The sequence below is a fragment of the Lissotriton helveticus genome, chromosome 5_1 (assembly GCF_964261635.1).
Source record: "Lissotriton helveticus chromosome 5_1, aLisHel1.1, whole genome shotgun sequence".
Taxonomy (NCBI): Eukaryota; Metazoa; Chordata; class Amphibia; order Caudata; family Salamandridae; genus Lissotriton; species Lissotriton helveticus.
The window spans coordinates 1808344317-1808359797 of record NC_136065.1 but is presented as its reverse complement, the minus strand read 5'-3'; positions in this window follow the sequence as shown (position 1 = coordinate 1808359797).

Here is a 15481-nt window from a genome sequence, read left to right as displayed (position 1 = left end):
TTAGCCTATTCCTACAAAAATTTCACTTTTCTGTAAAAATCACACTTTTTTTGTAGAAGAAGACGTGAGTAGGGAAGGGAGTTTGTGCCCCTGTCCTGAAGAAGGAGCCAGTCTCCGAAACATGTCGACAACATAGCACACCAGAGATCCTGTTCATTAACACAACAGGTTGATCTCGCCCTGCACTTATTTTTAATAGTACCAGCCAGAGTTCGGAATAAAAATCTTTTTTCTCTCAAGTGCCAGGTACTTTTTAAAACCTTCACCACGTTCCCTACTCACTTTATTCACATACCCCACACACTGTACACTACACATAGCCAACTTGAAAGTGCTCCCGCGTATCCGTAGGTCGCAGCACGCCGATAGAGGGGTGCGAAGACCCCAATGATGAAGCATGACACCAAGGGGCCTTTTGGTGTGTGAGGGGTATTTTATCAAACACTGAGTGCTTCAATATCCTTTTGATCACTCTTCCCTTCCCCCCCCAAAGTTGGATTTTCTTTGTTTATGTAAGTATCAGAGTGGAGCACAAATCCGACAAATAGCTCTACCTCCCTTTTTTTGGTTTAAACTATACGCTTTATTAGTCCCCACCCTTCTGTATGCCATAAATGGAATTTGAGGAACTAGCTTTTTTTAGCTTGAGCATTCAAGACCTCTTGTATCTACTGTAGTATATACTTATTATATACTTATATGTGTATGTATTGTACGTTGTGGGCTCTGGAGATCAGCCATAAGACTTGTCTGCTTCCGCTTAGGGACTTTTTTTTTCTGTTCAACTGCCTCTATTTAACTGTCTTTATAGAAAACGACCAGCAGAGGTCAGTAAAATACCAGAATTGCTTTCTCCTGAGGGACTTTTTTTTCTTTTTCTGGCAACTGCCTCTATTTAACTTTCTTGTTAGAATACGACCAGCAGAGGTCAGTAAAATACCAGAATCACTTTAGCATGCTCTAGATTCTAGTCCTTTAGAAATTGTCTTCCACGAGCACCCGTAGACAATATAATTTTTTTCAGATCTTGTATTTTCAGTGATTTGAATACCAAAGCCCCTGATTTTATATTAAAAACAGAGCTTTGGACTATACCATTTCCAGCTGAAAGGCAATATTTCTCTCCATGTGTTCCCATACGTGTTTCGCAGTTTGGTGCTTTCTTTCCCTCCATGTTAAAGAACAGTAGATGTTTCAGCACCAAGGCTAATTGCTGCATAGCTAAATACATATAAGGTCCCAGAGGCGAGACCGATTGCATTGCAAATGCTTGTATTATAATGTGCGCCGCCGGCCGCGCTAGCAGGATTGTGATGGTGGGGGCGGGGCAGATTTCAGAGGATTGCAGATTTGACATGAAGGTGCTAAATGCGCATTTCAGATTTGCCGGCTATCTTCAACCAGCCTATCCGATATGCACACTTCAGAGCCAGCAATAAAACAGCTGGGGTATTGCAGGCACAGGCCCCCAGCCTCAAAATGGGCGCTGGGTTAACCTGCCCCAACCAATCCTGGAACTGCTTTCATGCTGAAGACATCAGAGCAGTTCCAGGATTGGTTAGAATGGCATGCAGGAAGTTAACCACCTTCCTTGCCTTTCCTGCTCCTCGTAGCCTGGGAGAGGAGAGACACCCACCAGCAGCATGTCAGTGAGTTTTTATGGCACCGCGCCTCACTGATTTTTTACATTACTACCTCTGGCATCACCAATTGTTTATAAGAGAGGCTTGCTCAGGAAACACCAGACTGGACTAATGAAGATGTGTGCTAAATCATAGCAGAGCGGAGCACCTGTTTTAATGCAATTTCACTACCTGAAGCACATACATTTAGCTGAAGAAACCCTGGTGCGGTATAATGAAGAGGTGTGCTGGATCATGAGGAGGAGTGCTGGATCATTACAGAGCTGAGCACCCATTTGAATGCAGTTTTACTACTTGAAGCAAACACTTTTAGCTGAGGAAGCTCGAGGGAAGAATAATGAAGAGGTGTGGTGGATCATGAAGAGGTCAATCAGACATTTATACAGCGCGGAAAACCACCCGTTAGGGTCTTGAGGTGCTTGTGGGTGCTGCATGGTCGTACCTCATTTGAACATCCAAGTCTTGAGTTCCCGCCTGAATTTCTGGAGTGATGAGGTGGGCCTTAGGTGCAAGGGAAGGGCATTCCATGCCTTGGCTGCCAGGTGCGAGAAGGAGCGTCCTCCGTTGTTTATTTATTTATTTATCCATTTCTAAAGCGCCTGGTTACACCACCAGCTTGTCCCGGGGCTGAACAGACTCGCTAGTAAGAGAGAGCCATAGAATCGTCCCAGAGTTACATACAGACACATTCCTGTCGCTGTCATTCACTTTAAGATGCAGAGGAGAATAGCCACGTTTTTGATTTTTCTAAATTTTATTTCGCATGGTTCCATTCTTAGGGTTTCTAGGAGCCCATTTCAAGATTTTGCCGCAAAATATCTGAAGGACCATACCCCCATTCTTGTGCTCTGTATTCTTGGAACCTTCACTAGCTCCCTTCCTTCCGATCGTAAATTGCAACCTGGAATATGTTGTGTTATTAAAGGGTTCAGGTATTGTGGACCTTTTTTTGCAAGGATTTTATGACAGTAACACATTCACTTGAATAGGACTCTTTTCTCCACGGGCAACCCGTGTAAGCCAGGGCTTTCTTTGTAGAAGCTCTTCTGGGGAGACTCAGTACCAACAGGGCAGCCGCATTCTGCACCATATGTAATTTGGCTAGCCTCTTTTTTGGTGCTCCCAGATACAGTATGTTTCCATAGTCCAATTGGGACGTCACCAGGGCATGCACTATAGTTTTCCTTGCATTGGGTGGTAGTAAGTAAAAAAATAATCTTTACCCACTACTTTCTGTATTTGGGCATCGAAAGACAATTTAGGGTCAAACCAAACTCCCAAATGTTTTACTTCGTTTTGGGAGTAGGTACTTGGCCCAATGTTTCCGGCCACCATGCAGAGGACCATATATTCAGTGCTTTGCCCACTATCGTCACCTCTGTTTTATTCCAGTTCAACTTCAGGCAGTGATTGGACATCCATTTTGCTACCCCTTCTATCATCAGCGTGTGATAGGATGGTAACATGATGGTTTTCCACTAGCTCTGCCAGTGGTCCCACATATAGATTAAATTGCGTGGGACTCAAAATTGATCCCTGTGGGACTCCCTGGGGCAATAAGATACTCTTAGATATTTTGCGATTGCTGTAAGACTTGAAAGCTACGTGACGAGAGGAAGGATGTCATGCAGCGTAATGCAATACCTTCTACACCACATTCCTCTAGTCTGTGCAAATGCAGCCCATCGGAGACGGTATCGAACGCCGCACTAAGGTGTAACAGGATCATTACAGCTGTCTGCCTCTCACCCGCACAGCATCTCATTGTGTCCGTAGCCAGGAGCAAAGCTGATTCAGTAGAGTGAGCTGCTCTAAAGCCAGATTGGGAACAGTGTAATAGGTCATTTTTCTGTATATGGTTGGTTAGCTGTTTATTTACTACTTTTTCCGCAATCTTTGCGATGGATGGTAGCAGCGAGATTGGGCGTAGATTTTCTAAGACTGCTTGGTCCATTGATGTTTTTTTTCCAACCGACGAACTATCGCTTGTTTGCAGCTTGTAGGAACTTCTCCCTTCTGGAAGGAGGTTGTAATTAGCTCAAAGATATATGGCATGATAAGATCTGCTCCCATCAATAGCTGTTCCGGACGGGCAGGATCTCGTGGGGAGACAAATTTAATTCCTTGGGCGATAGTTTTTAGTTCATCTAGTTCTAACATTATGAATTATAGCAATTCCCCCTCCTCTTTGTTCCCTTTCTTGCCTTTGTATCTCGTAGCCCTCCGGGAGAGCATCTAAAATATCAGAGCTGTCATTTAGCCAGGTCTCTGTTAGAAATAACATATCTGAATTTTTTTCTTTTAGGATATCACAAATCTCATATTTATGTTTAGTCATAGACAGACAGTTTAATAGCATTAATAGCAACTTCCTAGCCTGTTTCTTGGAGTGATTCCTACTCGTCAGGTTATAATTACAATGTGCACATTTTAATGGCGTCCTGTCAACATTCACATTGTTTTAGCATTTTGGTGAGATAGGCTTATCCAGTCTAAATAAACCCTCCCCATAATATTTAATTCCCTTCTGGTGCTCCGAACCTGCAGGGGTTCTGGCCCCTGGGCCCAGTCTGGTGCGGACAGGCACTGACGGGCTTGCCTTCGGAGCACCGCCTGCAGTGCGCATCCGCTGCGCGTTCTGTGAAGCATTCGGTTTTATCGAGGGAGGCACGGGCCGCTAAAACGCCAACCTCCCTTGAAACTTGTAGTTGCCCAAATCCCTCCACAAACAAACGGGACGATCCCGCGGTGGACCAGGGAGAGGCAATTTAGTGCTATAAGGTAAGTACGGAAGTTTTTAAAAACCCATCTAAAATCAGTGCAGTTAAAAAACAGGTTTAGACAGTTGTGCCAAATAATGTGCAAAGAGCAAAAAGCCAATTCCAAGTGAGTGCAGCAGGTGTCAGAGATGTCTGCTTACTTTTGCGCGTCCACTGCGCGTTCTGTGAAGCATCCAGTTTTATAGAGGGAGGCAGGGGCCGCTAAAATGCCAGCCTCCCCTAAAACCGGAAGTTCCCCAAATCCTTCCACAAACAAATGGGACGATCCCGCGGTGGACCAGGGAGAGGCAGTTTGGTGCTATAAGGTAAGTATAGCAGTTTTTAAAAAACCCATCTACAATCAGTGCAGTTAAAAAGCAGGTTTAGACAGTTTTGCAAATAAAGTGCAAAGAGCAAAAAGCAAATTCTAAGTGAGTGCACCAAGTGTCAGAGATATCTGCTTACTTTCGCTGCTTACTTTCGCGCAAACCTTTGGTTCGGCAGATCCGGTAGGTGTCTGCGAAGAAGTGAGAGGCAGACCGAAGGTGTCTGGTTGGTTGGTGGAAGGACAGTCATTCATTGACATATGCTGGTCCTTAGTTGTGTAGGGCTTGGTAGGTGTGGGCCAGCATCTTGGACTGCTCGGAAAGAGGGGTGCTGGATCAAAGCAGAGCACCTGTTTTAATGCAATTTCACTAGCTGAAGCACATACATGTAGCTGAGGAAACCCTGGCGCGGTATAATGAAGTGGTGTGCTGGATCATGAAGAGGTGTGCCGCATCATAGCAGAGCGGAGCACCTGTTTTAATGCAATTTCTCTACCTGAAGCACATACATTCAGCTGAGGAAGTATCAGGGCGGTATAATGAAGAGGTGTGCTGGATCATGAAGAGGTGTGCCGGATCAAAGCAGAGCTGAGCACCTGTTTTATGCGATTGCATTATCTGAAGTGCAGACATGTAGCTTTGAATTTCTGCAAGTTAGTGCTTGAGCTGCAAACAGCACGTCTTGGAAACAGTGAGCAGTGATTTTTTCTCTCTATTGCTGAGCTGTACATCTGTGTTGTGTATATGTTATGGACAGTTCTATTTCACTTAAACTGGCACTCTGCTCTGGGCCAGGACACACTTTATGATATAGCCCCAGGGGATTTAAGAAACACTTTCTAGAGCCAAAAATAATGCACTGAGAGACAGAATATTTCAGGAGTCAGAGAAACACCAATCAATCAATCAATCAATACACTTGTAGAGTGCGCTACTCACCAGTGGGGGTCTCAAGGCACTGGATGCGTGGGGCATGGGGGGGGGGAGTGCCACTACTGCTCGAAGAGCCAGGTCTTGAGGTGTTTCCTGAATGTGATGTGGTCCTGGGTCAGTCGTAGGTGGGCGGGGAGGGAGTTCTACGTTTTGGCTGCCAGGTAGGAGAATGATCTTCCTCCGGCAGTGGTTCTGCGGATCCGTGGGACGGTGGCGAGGGCGAGGCTGGCGGAGCACAGTTTGCGTGTTGGAGTGTAGAACATGAGGCGGTTGTTGAGGTATACAGGGCCTATGTCGTGGAGCGCTTTGTGTGCGTGGGTGAGGCGCCAGAACGTGATCCTTTTGTTGACGGGGAGCCAGTGCAGGTCTCTCAGGTGGGCTGATATGTGGCTGTGGCGGGGGATGTCGAGGATGAGTCGTGCAGACGCATTCTGTATGCGTTGGAGTCTTTTCTGGAGTTTGACTGTGGTGCCTGCGTATATAACAATTGTGAAGCTGGGCTATTCTCCATTTCGGCTGGCCCGAACTGTACCATTAAGGGTTTTCTTATTTATCGCCCTCCTGGTATGGCTACCACGTTCATTGAGAGTCTCCTGGAGGCCATAACGCCTTCTGCTTTATGCCATAATAAGTTTATGATTGTAGGAGACCTCAATGTACACTTGGATGATGTTAATTGCCGTGAGGCTGTGTCCCTGATTAATTCCCTTAGAGCTTTGATGTTTGTCCTGGCTGATAATAGAGCCACGCATCAAGCGGGGCACTTGTTGGACCCAATCTTTGTAAATTGGGAAGATATAAGCGTATCTGCCCCGATTAAGATTTTGTGGTCAGATCACTATGTGATCCCTCTTAAAATTAGAAGACAGCCCAAAAGGGTGCCTTTGCAGAAACCCGCCGCAGTGAAGCGCAGGGACTGGAGGAAATTTAGCCACGATGTTTTCAGTCAAACCCTAGAACAGGACCCCCCTAAGCTCAGTGATAATTTGGCTGCGGCATGTAGGAGGTACGATGACTGGGTTGGGAGTGCACTCGATAAAGTTGCCCCCTGGACTCAAAAAGCTATGGCACGGAGCACGAAATCCGCTCCGTGGTTTACTGCCGAGTTGCGTGCCGCTAAAACTAAATGTAAGACTTTGGAACGTAGGTGGAGAGTGGAATATGCCCCCTCACTACGTGAAGTCTATAAAAATGAATTAAGGTCCTATCTCTGTCAGATTAGGAAATCTAAAAGAGACTATTATCACAGGAGGATTAACGGTTCGGAGAATACATCTAGAGAGCTTTTTATGATCTTGAAGGAACTATCCGCCCCTCTAGTGAGTTCAGGGGAAGCCCCCCCATCGATAGAGTCATGCAACGAGATAGCGGACTTTTTTGTGGGGAAGGTAGAAAAGATCTATGTTTCTTTTAAGACAAACTCAGAACCCACTAGCTCACCAGACCCCAGTCATGTAAATCAGGCAATAAAAAATCTTGGGAAATTTGTGGTCCCCCGAGCAGAGGAGCTAACTAGTATTCTATTGGACATTCACTCCGGCTCCCTCCTGGATGCGGTCCCTGCGAGGATTCTTCGCAATCATCTCACCCAGGTAACGGAGCACATAGGTAATATGGCCTCACTACCCTTCCGTGAATGCTTGGTTCCAGACAGCTGGAAATTGGCACAAGTTGTCCCGATAAAAAAGAAAGCCCACATTAGTATGACACAACTGGACAATTTAAGACCAATCTCCCTCCTTCCCTTTTGCGCGAAGGTAGTAGAGAAACAGGTTAACCAACAGTTGGTGAGCTTTGTAGAGGAAAATAAACTCCTCCACGTGTCTCAATCGGGATTCAGGGCCAAACATTCGACGGAGACCGCCCTTCTTTTATCGACAGAACTGTTGCAGAGTAGGGTGGATGAGGGTCATACGGCCGCCCTGGTCCTATTGGACCTGAGTGCGGCGTTTGACACCGTATCACACCCCGTACTACTTGGTCGTTTAAGTGAGAAGGGAATAATTGGTCCTGCTCATAAGTGGTTGGTCTCCTTCCTCATGAACAGGAGATTTCAAGTGCTTTGCCCTCCATGTAAGTCCAGTATAAGATGTCTTAGACAAGGGGTTCCACAGGGCTCGATTTTGAGCCCCACATTATTTAATCTGTACATGGAACCCCTTGCCAAACTGGTAGAGTCATATGGTGTTGATATTGTCTCATATGCAGACGATACCCAACTGGTGATCAATCTGTCCCGTGATCCAGTTGTGGATGCTGAGAAATTTTCGACCTGTTTGGTGGCACTTGGTGGGTGGATGAAACAGAACTACCTCCGCCTTAATGGTAATAAGACAGAGGTTCTTATTGTTGGTTCTTGTCCCTCTATCTGGACATCCGCCTGGTGGCCTGCAGAACTGGGCTCTGTCCCTGCCCCGGTGGACACAGTCAAAAACCTGGGTATATACCTGGATTCTAATCTTGCCTACACTAAACATGTTAACAATGTTGTTGGCAAATGCTATGGCATTCTGAAGGTCTTGAGGAAGATCCTTGACCTATTGCCTCCCAACTCCAGGAAAACAATGGTTCACGCATTAGTCACCTCCCATTTGGATTATGGGAATTCCCTCCTATGTGGACTCAGTAAAAAAGGCCTAATGCAGTTGCAACGCGTCCAGAACGCTGCTGCTAGGCTGGTTCTGAACCTCCCTAGGAGGGCTTCCGGGAAACATGCTTTGCGTTGCCTACATTGGCTTCCAATAAAGGAACGCATTAAATTTAAAACTATGTGTATCACCCATCGCATAGCTCACAAAAAGGCACCTTTATATCTCCAGGATTTGCTTCCTATCTATCGTCCCTCGCGCCATCTTAGGTCAATGGGCAGCATGCTATTAGTGGTTCCTCGGATCCATAGAGCAAGGATGGGAGGTCGGTCGTTTAGATTTTTGGCCAGTAAGGACTGGAATGACCTGCCCATCGACTGGAGGATGGAACCGTCTGAAGCAAGGTTCAGACAGAGGCTGAAAACCTTTCTTTTCCCCAAAGCTAATTAGTTTAGTTTTTTCTGCAGGGCCTTGTTGCTTTCCCTCTTTAGTTTGCTGATATGATGATTATTGGGATTTTCAGCGCGGGGACGCACTGTTCTTTGTGCAACCATGCGCTTAACAAATGCTATTAATAATAATAATAATAATAGGGTGTTCCCGTAGTCTAGTCGGCTGGTGACGAGGGCCTCGGTGACCGTCTTTCTAGTTCTGGTAGGGATCCATCGGAAGATCTTACAGAGCATGCACAGGGTGTTGAAGCATGAAGATGAGATGGCGTTGACTTGCTTGGTCATCGTGAGAGAGGAGTCCAGGATGAATCCCAGGTTGCGTGCGTGGTCAGGGGGTGTCGGTGCGGTGCCCAGTTCTGTGGGCCACCAGGAGTCGTCCCAGGCAGATGGGATGGTCCGAGGATGAGGACCTCCGTCTTGTCTGAGTTCAGTTTCAGACGGCTGAGTTTCAGCCATTCAGTGACGTTTTTCGTTCCTTCCTGGAGGTTGAGTTTGGCGGTGGCTGGGTCTTTGGTGAGGGAGAGTATCAGCTGGGTGTCGTCGGCGTATGAGATGATGTTGAGGTTGTGTTTGCGTGCGATGGTGGCGAGGGGGCTCATGTAGATATTGAAGAGGGTTGGGCTGAGCGATGAGCCTTGGGGTACGCCGCAGATGATCTCGGTGGCTGTGGAGTGGAAGGGAGGGAGGCGGACTCTCTAGGTTCTGTCGGAGAGGAACAAGGTGATCCAGTCCAGGGCTTTACGTTGGATCCCGGTGTTGTGGAGGCGGGTTATTAGGGTGCGATGGCAGACTGTATCAAAGGCGGCTGAGAGGTCTAGGAGGATGAGGGCGGTGGTTTCCCTGTTGTCGAGTAGGCTCCTGATGTCGTCGGTAGCTGCGATGAGGGCGGTCTCGGTTCTGTGGTTGGCTCGAAATCCGGACTGGGATGGGTCGAGGGATCCATTGGCCTCGAGGAATGCAGTCAGCTGTTTATTGACGATCTTCTCGATTACTTTCGCCGGGAAGGGAAGAATAGAGATGGGGTGGAAGTTTTTGAGGTCTTTAGGGTCCGCTGTGGGTTTCTTCAGTAGGGCGTTGATCTCTGCGTGCTTCCAGCTCTCTGGGAAGGTGGCGGACGCGAGGGAGTTGTTTATGACATTCCATAGGTGGGGAGCAATGATGGTGTCGGCTTTGTTGAAGATGTGGTGAGGGCATGGGTCGGATGGAGAGCCGAAGTGGATGGTGTTCATGGCGTGGGCGGTGTCTTCGGTGCTGATGGGAGTCCAAGTGCTGAGGGTGGTTGTAGGGGGCATTGGTTCGGTGGCGGGAGGCGGCCTCCATAGAAGGGCTAAGGGAAGGAGGAGCAGCTGGGAGGCGTGAGCGGGCGGCGAATGGGGCACCAGGGGGGCAGGGCCGAAGGGAGGCAGCGGCGGGAATCGCGAGGGAGGGGAGCGGGTGGGGGTAGGGCACGGTCACAGTGGTCGATGGGCGAAACAAGTGAGGAGAGCAATAAAGAGACAACAGGAAAGGTAGTAAAATAGCACAGAAGGAAAGGAGAAAGAAAACAACAGTCCAAGGCAGAAGAAGGACTGCAACGCTTACAGGCTACACAGCGGGCAACGGCAGCACAGGGGGACCGTGTGGCGGCTGAGAGGGCGACCTACCTGGTGACAGGGTCAAAGGTCGCTCCCTTCACCACCACGCGGCCTCCATAAGAAGGGCTATGGGAGGGAGGAGCAGCTGGGAGGTGGGAGCGGGGCGGCAAATGGGGCACTAGGGGGGCGGGCCGCAGGGAGGCAGCGGCGGGAATTGCGAGGGAGGGGCGCTGGTGGGGAGCAAGGGGGGAGGGCACGGGCACATTGGGCGATGGGCTAAACAAGTGAGGAGAGCAGTAAAGAGACAACAGGAAAGGTAGTAATATGGCACAGAAGGAACGGAGAAGGAAAACAACAGTCCGAGGCAGGAGAAGGACTGCAACGCTTATAGGCTACACATCGGGCAGCGGCGGCACAGGGGGACCGTGTGGCGGCTGAGGGGGCGACCTACCTGGTGACAGGGTCAAAGGTCGCCAAACACAACAAGTGCTCAATAAACCATTTTGAATCATTAAGCAAACACTCCCAGACGTCTGTGCTGCCACAATGTGTGAACAACCAGGAATAATTAAGCTTTCCCCAAACATGTTCAGGATGACCATGACTATATGTTACATCATCACATGTCGCTGAACAACATTGTTTTCATACAAACTACCTTTACCACAAATCTACGTTGCCTAGCAACTGAGTTCACACGAAATGGAAATCATCAATGAGATAAGGACATCAGTTTTGAAGACCAATAAAATACAGCACTTCAAATCACACGCGTAAGCTAAATTGGGCTAGCACAGTATCCGGTTGCATTAGGATTGAAACCTTGACCCGTTGTCAGATGGCGACTTACAAGTTGTAGCAAACTTACCAGCCCTGGAGCATGCAACATGAATACCCCACACACAGAGCTCTGGATTGTACGTCTTTATTCCTCAGCATACAATCAGACACTGCCTACTCATTACGTAATAATCACACCTTAATACCTCCCCGCAAGTTATGTAATTCCTTGTTAAGTCCTCCCAGAACCACAAGGATCCTGGCGCACATAGTCCCAGGACACTACACAAGTCAAAGGAAGAATGCTGGCAAAGGATGAGTTGCCAACAAACTGCTCTGCAAACGGCATCCAGAGAGCCAGCGTACTTTGAGGACTTAGGTCGGTCTGTTAATTAGAAAATACAGCATGTTACCTCACAAAGCTAACAATGCCATGATATGCAATACAAACTGTAATAATTGTTCTGTTTACAGATTGCACACAGATTTGTATTCTTAAAACAATCCAGAAACGACATCTTAATTCATATCACAGTAGGTATAGGATAATTCATTAAGAGGCACTTATGTCTTAGCAGACAATCACTATCATCACTACCAATTCCTTTTTTGTTTTCTTTCACAGAACATACCATTTGAGTAAACCAATATGTTCCTCTTCGTGCATGGTCAAACTTAACTACTACTACTGGAGTAAAGTGCTGTAGAGTGGTGTAAAGTGCAGCGGTGAAGAATACAGTGGTCCACAGTAGAGTGAGACAGAGTGCAATGGCATAGAATAGAGTGGTGCAGAGTAGAGTAGAGAGGCGTAGAGTGAAGTGGTGTAGAGTGCAGTATCAGGGTGCACAGTAGTTTAGAGTGCATTGAAATAGTGTGCAGTAGAGTGGTGTAGAGTTGTGAAGAGCAGACTTGCATAGAGTGTATTGGTTTTGAGTAAAGTGGTGTAGAGTGCATTGGCACAGAGTGCAGTGGTGTGGTGTGGAGTGGCACAGTGTGGAATAGAGTGGCATACACTGCAGTGGCATAGAGTAGATTGTTTCAGAGTAGAGTAAAGTGGCAAAAAGTGCAGTGGTATAGAGTAGAGTGCCGTAAAGTGCAGTGGTACAGAGTAGATTAGAGTGGCTTAAAGTGGACTGGTGTAAAGAGCAATGTCATAGAATGGAGTGAAGCTGAGTTCAGTGGCATAGAGTTTAGTGGCGAAGAGTGGCAGAGAATGCAGTGTTGCAGAGTATACTGTTGTAGAGTGCAATAGTGTAGAGTAGAGTGGCGTGGAGTGCATTGGCGTAGAGTGCAGTTGTGCAGAGTAGAGTGGCATAGAGTGCAGTGGCGCAGAGTAAAGTGGCGTAGAGTGCAGTGGCACATAGTATAGTGGTGTAGAGAGCAGTAGTGTAGAATACAGTGGTACAGAGTAGAATAGAGTGGCATAGAGTGTAGTGACGTAGAGTAGAATAGAGTGGTGCAGAGTACAGTGACAGAGTACAATGGCGTAGAGTGCACTGGTGCAGAGTAGATTGGCGTAGAGTGCATTGGTTTTGAGTAAAGTACTGTAGAATGCATTGCATAGAGTGCTGTGTCGAAGAGTGGTGCAGAGAAGTGTGGAGTGGCGCAGAGTGCAGTTGCTTAGAGTAGATTGTTTCAGAGTGGAGTTCAGTGGTGTAGAGTAGATTACAGTGGCGTAGAGTGTAGTGTTGCAGAGTAGGCTGGCTTGGAGTGGAGTGGCGTGGAGTGGTGTAGTGTACAGTGGCAAAGAGTGTAGTGGTGCATAGTAGAGTAGTGTGCGGTAGAGTGCATTGGCATAGAGTAGAATTGAGTGCTGTAAAGTGGAGAGCCGTGGAGTGGTGCAACGAAAAATGCATTGACGCAGTGTAGAGTGGAGTGGCATAGTGTGGAGTTGAGCAGAGTAGATTGCAGTGGAGTAAAGTGGTGCCGATTAGAGTGGAGTGGGATCACGTGGAGTATGCATAGTATGGTAGTGTTCTGCTATTACAGACAACACATTTCAATTGAAAGGACCATTACTTTTGCACTCACATGCAGTTTTACTGATTAAAGTATACAGCTCACAAACAATACTGTATGTAAATGTCATCACCCAATGTATTGATTTGATACGTTAGCGCAGTTCATTTACAGACATGTACATTTTGTTGAGTGCTAGAAAAAAATAACATTGTACAGCCTTCCTTAAGCAGACCCTTAGCAGTCTGCATGATTGTCACATACATTATCTCACTTTGAAGTCAGAGGGGAAAAAAACACCCTGAAAGACATAGCCTGACATTTGACCTCTGTCTTTGACTGCACAGCAAATGTTACCATGCCAGTGGTAGGCAACAGGTAGAATGCATTCCTAGGTCAATATTCTGAATGACCCCAAGATGTCTTTAGCAAACCAGACAGCTGTGCTGTCTGGTAGGCTGCAACCTAAAAAAATCAAAAAGAATAAACCACGCAATAATCATGTCTGTGTGCTTACCATCTCTTGTAAACCAACTAGTACTTATGACCTACTGGGGTATTCTTATTTCCTCTAATTTATTGGCCCAACTCCAGCGGTTTCCTTCTATGCTTTGTCTTAAAGGCATGCAAGCCATAGGTGATTGAAAGATGACATATGCACGGAGCAAGCTTGTTTACTCCTGTGACTGTTGACATATATTGTTATATTCAGCTAGTAAGACTGTTTGGAAGCATTTATGCTTTGACCCTTTTACTCTCCCTTTTTTTGGAGGCTTTATTTGCTCCCATTTTAAGTTTAGATGGTTGTTTTAATCAATACATTGCAATGCAGTTGCACTTTGTCTTCTTAGCTTATAATTTTCTTTAAGTTGGTTTGTTTTACACACTTCTTTTAGTTTAATTTTCTTTCTCGGTATGCTTGCATATGCAGGGAAGCCTGGGTTTCAGGCATGGAACTGATGGACTCTGGTAGTGTTTACTGTTAGCAAGTTTGTTTTCTATTTTCAATAGGGGCTGTGGAAGCCATGTCACCTTGGTAAAAAATAGACTCTACCTGCCTCTCATGCTGATGCCTATTTAAGAACACGAAATGTGCATGTTTGCATACAGCAGATGCGGCACATGGCGTACATGTGCAGTGGGCATGCCTAAAGCAAGTCCATCTTCACCTGTCCTCACTCCATTCAAGCATGATATACTACCCATTTTCCCCAGGTAAGATAACTTCTTTGGATCATTGTGAGAAAATGCCCTTTATATGTGATACCCCATTGTTCGTGGACTGATCCTGCTGTTTTTTTAACTCTGTGAACGGAGGTACTGCTGTCCAGTGCCTAGAGAAAGTGATTTGTCTCCTAAAACATGGTAAATTGGCTAATCCCAAAATGGCATATTTAGGTTTCCAGTAAGTCAACAGAATATGGTGTAGAAAAATACATTATTGGTTCAGAAAATTAAATTAAAACTAAACATCACCTGTGGATTGCTGCACCTATTGTGCCATTCTGTAGGCTGACAAGGAAAATATGGCTTGAGGCCTACATGTGTAGTCTGACTGCTGCAGCTTTTTTTTAAAAAGAGCATATTATAGCGCGAATTAGACCCGAGACATCGGCGCTTTACATGAGCACCAGTTTCGTTACAGAAAGACACATTCATTTTTATTAGGCACGTGGAGATTAAGGGCCGGATGTAGGTAGCCGAATACCGGTCGGAAACGGCCGAAATCGGCCGTTACCGACCGGTATCTGGAGATCGGCATGTAGGTGACAGAAAATAGGCCGAATCGGTAAATTTCCCGATTCGGTAAAGTTACCGATCGGTAAAGTTACCGATCGGGAAAGTTACCGATCGGTAACGGTACCGATCGGTACATTTACCGATCGGTAAAGTTACCGATCGGTAAAGTTACAGATCGGTAAAGTTACCGATCGGTAACGTTACCGATCGGTAAAATACCGATTCGGTAATTAAGAATAGGTAAAATTGAAGTTTGAGATGTAGGGAGGCTCTGAAATACCGATTTTGGGCCAAAATCGGTATTTAAGAGTCTGTATTTACCATGGATTCAAATCAGGTGTTAACCAGGTACAGCCTATAAAAAAGGACCCAAAATGCAATTCTGTTTGCAAAATGGCTGCATTCTATGTAATTGCAAGACGGCTACGGCTACAGGAGGAAGGAGAGAGGGAATGGCTGAGACAGGAGCAGGTCTACAGGCAGAGGGTGACCCTGTTCATGCTCACAGAGGAAGAGATTGTGCAAAGGTACAGGTTGGCTCCAGACACCATCATGGAGCTCATCAGGGACCTCAAACCCCTGTTGGAGCACCCCACCCCAAGGGCACATGCAATACCAGCACATGTACAGGTGCTGTGCAGCATCCACCTGCTGGCGTCAGGGAGCTACCAGAGTGTGGTTGCTGTGGCGGGAGGGGTGACCCAGAGCAGCCTCTCAAGGTTTTTTC